Source organism: Oratosquilla oratoria, chromosome 29 (assembly GCF_046742065.1).
Source record: "Oratosquilla oratoria isolate Oo_2021 chromosome 29, ASM4674206v1, whole genome shotgun sequence".
Taxonomy (NCBI): Eukaryota; Metazoa; Arthropoda; class Malacostraca; order Stomatopoda; family Squillidae; genus Oratosquilla; species Oratosquilla oratoria.
Window position 1 is genome coordinate 16,122,263 of NC_134805.1, and position 9,884 is coordinate 16,132,146.

Below are 9,884 nucleotides of genomic sequence, written 5' to 3' on the forward strand. Positions count from 1 at the left end.
TTTTTTTTTTTTTTTTTGCATCCGACCTAGATATGGATCAAAAGGTCTCCTGTCGGCATGCTTTGCCTTTGTAATCCTTTGTAATAACCCAAACATCCCTTGGTATTACTACATACAGTACACAAGTACAAACTTGCTACATTTCACATCACCATTCTAGAATTTCACTGTCTACAATTGTCGCCAACTGTACCTACGCCTCATTACTATAGCTACCAGAACACTAAACAAGGAAGTCTCCAGCGCGTGAAATAAAGTACTTATGTCATTAGCCCGTGCATCCAGTTGTAGAAGAATCAGTAGTGTAAGAAATAAAATAAATTCTTAAAATTATTAATACACATCTTTGTATTGATGTGAATACATCAAGTACCCACGGTTCGACGCCTGTTACCATAAACACTACACCATCAGCAAATCCACTATCTTGATAGATAAAAGTGCCAACTTCCAGTAGCACGTAGATACCAAAGAAGATAGCGTGACAATTAATTCCGTCCCGACAATATATATGAATATATTATATGCTGCAGTTCATGCAAAATCATCGTAATCGTTACATCCATATATATGAGTATGTGCATATGAAAACATTCGAGATCCAATTCAACAAGCACGTTTATTGCAACCACTTCATTTCTCATCCTCAACCAATGACCAAACCAAAATAGTTGTTATACCAACAAGAAAATAAACTTTACCATCGCTGTCCAAGTCAACACCACGAACTCTGTGACCCGGATTGTAAGCGCTCAGACAAACACACTTCCGACTACAAACCAAGGTTACTCTAACCTTCAAATGCCAGGGCAGTGTTACACCTCCCTGCCTGCCTTTGATGCTGCTATCACTGCCAGAACCTTAACGGATGCTAAAGTATGTCGTAGCCTTTATTTTTGCGGCGGCCATAGCTGACAACACTACTCTGCCCCATACTCATTTATCCTTCTCATACCTATATCTACAGGGTCTTTTGCATATCTTGCTCTAATGTCAGGCGATTCCATTCATTTGAGAGGAAGGCCACACAACGAAAGACCAAAAAGAAAATAACACTACATCACTCATGTAATATAAACACTATTCTTTCTCCATACACACTCCAGACATTTTTATTCTTCGAAGATAATATGAATATCAACAACATACTACGTCGTAGGTATAACATCACCATCATAATCATACTATTCCACATCACCAGTACAATCATCAGCACATCATAAGCCATCACTACTATTACCACTGCACACCACTCGCTTACCTTCGGAGGTGACGGCTAACAAGGCACTGCAGGGCCTTTGAACTTGAGCCACGAGTAGTGCTGAAGTTAAAAGTCCTAATTGCCCAGGTAGTCCTTCTCTTGCTCTGGGTGATAATTAAGGCCGGCTTTCAATGAAATCAGAAATTATTTGGGAAGACTCACGAGTGCATACACGGGAGGTTTCATTGGAGACCTGGTCGGATGGTACGGTGTGTGAAGCTGGTAGACTGGTTAGGTGGGGTTGAAATTTATTAACTCCCCACACCATAACTAACTAGCAAATCAAACTGCAGTATTACATGAGGTCTATTCTGTAGTGTTTTTTTCTGTATTCGTGTAAAAAGAAACCTCTTATTACAAGCTTTCTTTGACTCTATTCCATTAAGTTTTATTTAGGAATACATATAGATTTGTGTTATTAGATTGAAAGCGTTTTTAATCTATTTTTTCTTCTTTGTTTTATATTCTTCTTCTTCTTCTTCTTCTTCTTCTTCTTCTTCTTCTTCTTCTTCTTCTTCTTCTTCTTCATCTCCTTCTTCATCTCCTTCTTCTTCTTCTTCATCTCCTTCTTCTTCCTCTCCTTCTTCTTCCTCTTCTTCCTCTTCTTCTGGGAATCGCAAGTAATTCATCACCAATAATTTTGACGTACTCTTTTTTCATATTATAATTACAAGAGATATCTCTACGTATGGAATACCCATGATATATGATAATTAGAATTATAATGAATAACCTATATTACGTCATGTGACGGCTCCAGTATGAATAGTGGTCGCTCATCTGTGATCGAGTTCACAAGTTGGTACGTATGGGAATCATGTGTATTGCATTATGATGATAAAGTTATTGCAAGCTCACATGTATGTTGGATATCACGTGTATTGCATTGTGAAGGTGAAGTTACTGTAAACTCACATGTATGTTAGATATCAGGTACGAGTACAGGATTAACTAAAACTGCATAACCTTATCGATGAATACAGTAAAATAGCCATTATCATCATTACCAACACATTAGGTGTAAAATCGACTTTAAGGGACATGGACAAGTTTACTGGTGGTGGTGGTGGTGGTGGTGGTGGTGGTGGTGGTGGTGGTGGTGGTGGTGGTGGTGGTGGTGGTGGTGGTGGTGGTGGTGGTGGTGGTGGTGGTGGTGGTGGTGGTGGTGGTGGTGGTGGTGGTGGTGGTGGTGGTGGTGGTGGTGGTGGTGGTGGTGGTGGTGGTGGTGGTGGTCTCAAGTGAATAAAAACAATATAGTGGGTTAGGGACTTCTTTATCTAGGCCTCGTGTGAAAATGAAAAGAGTGGGTTTTCGGAAAGTGATAAAAAGGTGAAAATATACAATAATCTGCTGAGAACAGTGCCGAAAGGTGCCATAAGGCCCAAAGAACAAGGGGCAGTGAAGAAAAACAGCCCCCCGCCCCTCCTACCCTCGCGATAATCGTCTCAAAGCAATAAACGAGGATGTGTGAGCATAACGGGTATGGCATTGTCGTTCTTTAAAAATATCAGCACATAAAGCAGAAATCTTATTTCTTTTAAGATATCTTAGGCTACTTAATCACCTTTTTCGTCTTGTCCTTTTTCTTTATATCAGCACATATAACAGAAATTCACAGTTATGCTCGACATTCTATCAACAGCGCCGTAAGCCTGATTACATTGATTCATGAATTATAATTTGTATGTACTTATCTATTTCTTTGTTTATATCTCCTCCGTATCGGTCTCATGCTCTAGGCCTTTCTCTTTCCATCCCATCCTTTCTATCTCTCCCACTTCCTCCCTCGCCCCTCTCTCTTTCTCTACCCCCTATCTTTCTCTATGTCCCTCTCTCTCTCTTTATCTTTCTCCCTCATTTCCCCCTCTCTCTCTCTTGCTATCGCTTTTTCTCTCTATTCTGTCTTTAGAATACATCCAAGAGTCACAAAAGTTTAGCCAAGATTCGTTGGCAGCTCTAGTACATGATAAGATTGAGTTCAATATGAAAAATAAAGACACAGGAAATTTGACTATGCAAAGCTCACACAGGTCCAAAAAAGTAGGCATTTGCACTATCTTGAGATTAAGTTGAGCTTAATAGATTATTGTGTATATAGATATAAGTACAAATGTATAGAATACCACAATGATACGCACTGCCAGAGTGCGGTGGGTGGGCAATTGTTGAATGTAACTGTTTATTTGTTAACTTGTTTGCGCGTTCCTATTCAAAACCAGTGCCGATCAATTCAGCCCGCCGCCGTTTCCATATACAAGCAAGGTGAAACGACGTTGCTCAACATTGGCCAAGGCCACATATGGTTTCTCTGATTCACAGTAGTGAAGGTTGATCCCATCTCCTTTCCTCTTCCCTCTCCTTATCCCTAATCACCCAAAGCCCGCCGCTAGCTGTCACTCAGCTACCCCCCACCATAGTGACTGGTAACATAAATATTGTAGCTTGACAACCTTTAATACTATCATACCCACTGACTTGTCCCCTCCTCCCGCCCTGCCTCTTCCTCTGTATCCCCACTCTCTCTGTCTCTCTAAGTCTCTCTCCCTTCGCCTTTCCTCTCTCTCTCTCTCTCTTTCTCTGTCCCTCTGTCTCCTCTCTGTTTCTCTATCTCGCTTTCTCTTTACATCTTTTTCTCCATCTCTTTCACTCTCTCTCAAAACCCTCTCCCTGTATCCCCTCTATCTATCTTTCTTCCCTCTCTCTCTGTAGCTCTCTTTCTTACTTTCTACTCTCCTCCTCCTAACCCCCGATCTTATTCTCCTTCTTCCCCTTCCCGTCCTCTTCCTTCTCCCCTTTGCCGTCTTCCTTTTCATAGTGTTTTTCTCCTGTTCTCTGTGAATATGTATCTTTCATACTTACATACCCTCGAAACTCCTCACTCCCTAGCTCTCTCTTTCTCTAGCTGCCTCTCTCATACTATTTATATAATCTCAATCCCGGGAACCCCCTCCCTACCCCTTTATCCAAATACTTTCTATCTCTTTCTCCTCTACGTGCTCTCTCAGACAGGCATGAGAGAAAAGTTGCAAACTCTCAGTCGAGAACTGAGTGCTGGCAAACCAAGGGATAAAAAAAAGTCAATTGTAAGGAATTATAACACCACAGAGGTTGTGCCCTGGGGCTGGCACAAATGGATACTGGCGGTGTTAGCCTCGTCAATTTAAGGTACCCAATGACTAAGAATCTCACCCGAGATGGTCGGCAAACCACGCAGCATTTGCGCATCCGCGCAGCAAAATTGCAGACAATGTTCATGTGTCAAAGGTGGAAGAAGATAGACGAACTGCAGAAAAGGAGAAGAATGATAAAAGAGAGGGAGCAAGAACTTCCGGAGGCAAGGAGAGGCACTTGGGGGACGATGTGGACGCTGTGTAGCACGGAAGGGATGTGAGATGACGTAGGTGGTGGTCTGGTGAGTGAGGGTGATTTAGAAAAAAAGGAATAATCCCACGAGATTGGTGTCGGAGGAAGAGAGTTCACATCATCAGGGACAGCAGGGTGGAAGGATGAGGAGGGCAGATGTGGTAACAGCCCAAGGTTTAGAACTGGCTGGGCAATGCCTACAATAGGATAGTTGCCTTCCAGCAAACTACTTCAGCCCCGCCTAAATGCAATGCAACCAAAGACCTAATGGAGATGATCTGCTTGATAACACCATATATAAAATAATCTCGCCACGCTCCAGTATTATTCAAAACGTTGGTTGTCCTTTTACACCTTACACGTCAGAGAATTCAGAAAGTTAAAGCACTCGAAGAATATCCAAGCAATGCAAAGGAGGATGGAACACTGAAGGAAAGGAGAAGTGGAGAACTTAATGATGGAAGTAGAGGCCATTCAAAATAGACTCCACAATGCCACCAGCAGAAGGAAGCGACCGGAAGAGAGAGACGGGAATTTTGCGGACAGGATGAGGCATGGAAAGGTTGCAATTACCATGAGATCGCTCGCAGGGGAGGACGAAGACCCAGGATTTCTACCCCTATACGAAGAAACACTGAAGACTCTAAGAGAAAAGCATCCAAAGGAAAGACCAACATACCCAGAGTCTAAATCCAATTGTGACTTTATTCCACCCCTTGAAATGTTTTTTTGAGCGCATCACTAGAGAAAGTATCTGGAGCCATGCTCTGCAAACCCAAGGAGCTGCAGGACCATTAGGATTTGATATGCCTGAATGGAAATCTCTCAGCACCAGCCTGTTTGGGACAACAGTAGTGGGACTGCAGGATGTCGTCGCTGTTTTGGCGAGGAAAATGGATACTGAGGACAATAAGCACCTTCAGGCATACAAAGTGTGCAGACTTATCCCACTGGACAAGAAGCCTAGCTGTCGTTCAATTAGTATGGACGAGGTGCTAAGAAGAATGGTAGGGAAAGCGATCATGGAGGTCGCAATGAACGAGGTGCTAGAAACGGCAGGCAATTTTCAGGTGTGTGCGGGGCAACAGGCAGGGTACGAGGCAGTGATTCATGTCATGAGGAGGATATATGAGGAAACAGACTACAAAGCAGACTTATTGATAGATGCATCCAACGCCTTCAGCAACATAAACAGAGAAGTCACCAAACACAACATCCAAATCAAATGCTCAGTCTTGGCCAAATATGCGGAGAACACATACAAGGAATCAGCACAGCTATTCGTAACCAACAAAGTTGGGAAGAAAGAGATGAAAGTGAAGGTCATCGGAAGGTACTACTCAGGGAGACCCGGTGGCCATGGCTATGTACGCACTTGGACTCGTGCGGTATATATATCGGGTCCTGGTCGCATACAAAATCAGTTCATTTATACCAAATAAATAAAGGAGGCCGCCAGTCCTCACTCTTTCTCACAGGAGTATCGTCACTACAACAGTATATAGAATTCAAGTAAGTACAACGTAAATACTCATTGTTTTCAAAAGATTACAAAATTTCATTTGCATCTACAAAGTCTGTTCCTTGAAGTATTGAGTCTTAAAGATGAAAGGGCAGTAGACATAAATATAATATTTGTAGCAGTTGTACAAATTGATTTACAGCGTTTTACTCTATCTTTGGATAAACATGATAGTTCCTAGGTACCCCGCCCCTTTTTTCTATAACAACACACGTAGCAATTTACTTTTTGAAAAGGAAAGAACTCAACACTAAACATCAAAAGGAGTTGTCAGTTATGTTGTCAGAAAATCATAAAAATAAGTTTGTCAGAATTCTGAGGTAAGATCACTGGGTGTATAGATATCTAATTTCTGTACGCTTGTCTACCTGAGAAGCACTCAGGTTTTCGCATCTATTATTTTGGTTTGCTTTCTGTCAACCTCTACATTTTTCCTTCCATTTTTATCAGCAGATTTGCTCTCTCTTTCCGCCCTTGCTCCCATTCCCTTGCATTCTATAAGTATTCTCCCTTCATTTTTTGCTCACCTCTTCTCTTCTTCTTTTGAACCTCTTCCACGTTCACCCCTCCTCCATTACCTCCCACCGCACACACCAACCTCATTTTGTCTTTCTTGAGCCAGTCATTTAGTCACCTGCAGGTTTTCGTCCTTCCTTCTCCTTCTCAGCCCAGGTCCTCCACTCTGTTCGACTACACTAGTCTTCTTCCTCCCCTGCTCCTCCTCTTCCTCCCAACACACACACAGCGTTCGTCACGTAACCCATCAACCACAGAGACTACGACGGCAGGAATCATAAGTTGAATAATAAAAGCAAATCCTCACTGCCCTGGCCTCGTCAATACAGGGATTTCCGTCAATTCGCGTTTTCTTCCCATCTTTTCAGTTCTTTTCCTTTCTTTCCACCGTCTCTTCCCTTTCCTTTTCTATACTCTCCTTCCTTTTCCTTCCCTTTTTTCATATCCTACCATGACCTTTCTATTTTATTCAAGGCAGTCTTCTTCCTCCTCCTTCCTATGGCCTATTCTTTTCTTTCCAACACCCAGCTCCTTCTTTTCCTTCTCTTCGCGTTTTCCAACAATTCACTCCTGAATATTATTGTCCTCTCCGTCCTTCCCACGCCGCCAGAGTAACCGCGCTGCCACTTAAAATCAACCTCTTTTTACGCTCCATAATCTGCTTTATTTCTATTTTCTCCTTTCCCACATATTTCCACTTTTGCTTACTCTAATCTTCTCTCACTCTTTGACCTTATACCTTCTGAAATTTAGAGCTCTGAACCCACTTTTTCATTGCCCTTTCATCCTTTGCGGTACAATTACTTAACATTTCTAACGATCGTTATTCATTTCTAATTCTAGAATCAGTGATAAGCCCCAGCCTATGTCAGTCCTATGAGACAAACGTTGGGAAACATCTATCCTCCATTAATTTTCAAAACATAATAATACTTCCAATCCTTCAATCCTTCACAAACGTGCAACCCCCAAAGGCTTTGGTTAGCGTATATGACTAAAGTCATTTCTTTCTCTCTCTCTCTCTCTCTCTCTCTCTCTCTCTCTATCTGTCTATCTTTCTCTCTCTCCCTCCCTCCTCACTTCACTGTCTCTCTCAATCTTTCCCTCTCTCAGTCTGTCTACACCTCTATACACACGCACACACACACACACACACACACACACACACACACACACACACACTATATATATATATATATATATATATACATAGTTTTATTTATATATATATATATATATATATATATATATATATGATATATATGTATTTATGTATATGTATATATATAGAAAGTACAAACAAGATTGATAAGATAGCCTGGCGGTTGCCTGAGAAGATTAGTGCTAGCCACTAAGAGAAGTTTCCATGGCACCTCTGGTCCCCATGACGCCCACTTGCTATATATTTCTACATAATTACTAACCCCTTTCTTACTGGGAGGGTACCAAAGATCTAGTTAAGATCAAATGGATAATAGTTATTCGGTAAAGAAAAAGTTAATCTAGATATTTAAAAAATATTCAAGACAAATGAGAGAGAATTGGGTGGGGAAGGGGGAACGAAGATGTGTTGGGAATAGAGTTTATTGCCCTAACGTTGCGACCAACTTGGTCTTTTTCAGAGGACTCTCAAGAAGACCAAGTTGGTCGCAACGTTAGGGCAATAAACGCTATTCCCAACACATCTTCGTTTGCCCTTCCCCACCCAATTCTGTCTTAATCGAGATATATCAAACTTCATTTTTCTTTTTTCACTCCCGGAGAATTATCAGAGATGAAAAAAAAAGCAGTCTGACACCATCCAGAACAAGTAAAAAGATAAAAAGAAAAAATAGTATGGAAGTGATTAAATTCCATTCTTGGTCTTCACTTGGCTGTTCCATTCCCTCGTGCTCTTCTGTTCCCATGTTCCTAACATGTTTCTGGATGGCCACTGGCGCTTTTGTAGGAAGTTCCGACTCGTTTCTAAATGGGTCCGGACGCTCATCCTTTCTGGAAAACACAAGTCCATTTCTGCGTACCTCGCCGCCACGCCTCTGACAGTGTGTGACACCTTTGCGGGAACAGGCTGAACGGAGAACGGGGAAAAGAAGAACGAGTAACGAGAAACTGGGAACTGGGAACGGGGGAAAGACTAACGTAGAATGGGGCAAAAAAGCCTATTATGTGCTATCTATTATGTTCCCATTTATTTCTGTTATTGAGATTTAGATATTTTTTTCTGCCGGTGAGTAGTATTTTTTAGAGGTTTGGTAACCCAGCCATTACTCTCAATACTTCACTCTCTCTCTCTTTCTCTCTCTCTCTCTATCTATCTATCTATCTATCTATCTATCTCTATCTCTGTCTATCTATCTATCTATCTGTCTGTCTGTTTCTCTCTCACACACACACATAAAATACACATCCACATAAACACATGCACACACACACACACACACACACACACACACACATATATATATATATATATATATATATATATATATATATATATATATATATATATATATATATATAAATGCACACATGTGGTGTCCCCTCTAGTGTATGACGCTTGCGGGACAAAGAGCCCACGTGGCACCAAGCCAACCCGAGCCAAACGGTCAGTCCAAGCTGGAAGTGCCAGCGTGGCGTCCCCAAACGGCCAGGTGTGACCCATACGGTTCCTCTAATGGTCAGCTAGGCCGGTCATCACTGCCAGAGATGCCAGAGGCCTAAGTGCCAAATATCATAACTAGATTCGATCAGGAAGGAAGGCTGCAGCGAGGAGACTCGTAGGAAGCAGCTAAAGAGAAAACAGCTAAAAAGAAAGGCGTTGAAGTAGGACTCAGAGAAAGGGGGAGAGAGAAGAAAGAAGGAAAGGAGATATTTGCCACTCAGGGCGATGGGCCACGGACTACCCTATAAATAGGAGGGTCAATCGCCAGTTGCCATAAAACGCCATTTTCCAGATGGACACTATGATTTTACATCACTGCCTTTTGGTTTGAAGAGAGTGAGTGACAGCAGGCTGGAAGTGAGCATTAAGGGAGAGCGACTGGAGGAAGTGGATAGTTTTAGATACTTGGGTGCGAATGGGGCAGGAAAGGGAGGAGTGGGGGTGGAGGTAGAATGTAGATTGAGAGAAGCGAGTAAATGCCTTGGTGGATTAAAAATTGTAATGAAAAATAGACATCTGGGAATGGATGTTAAGAGGAGGTTATATGAAGGAGTGATTGT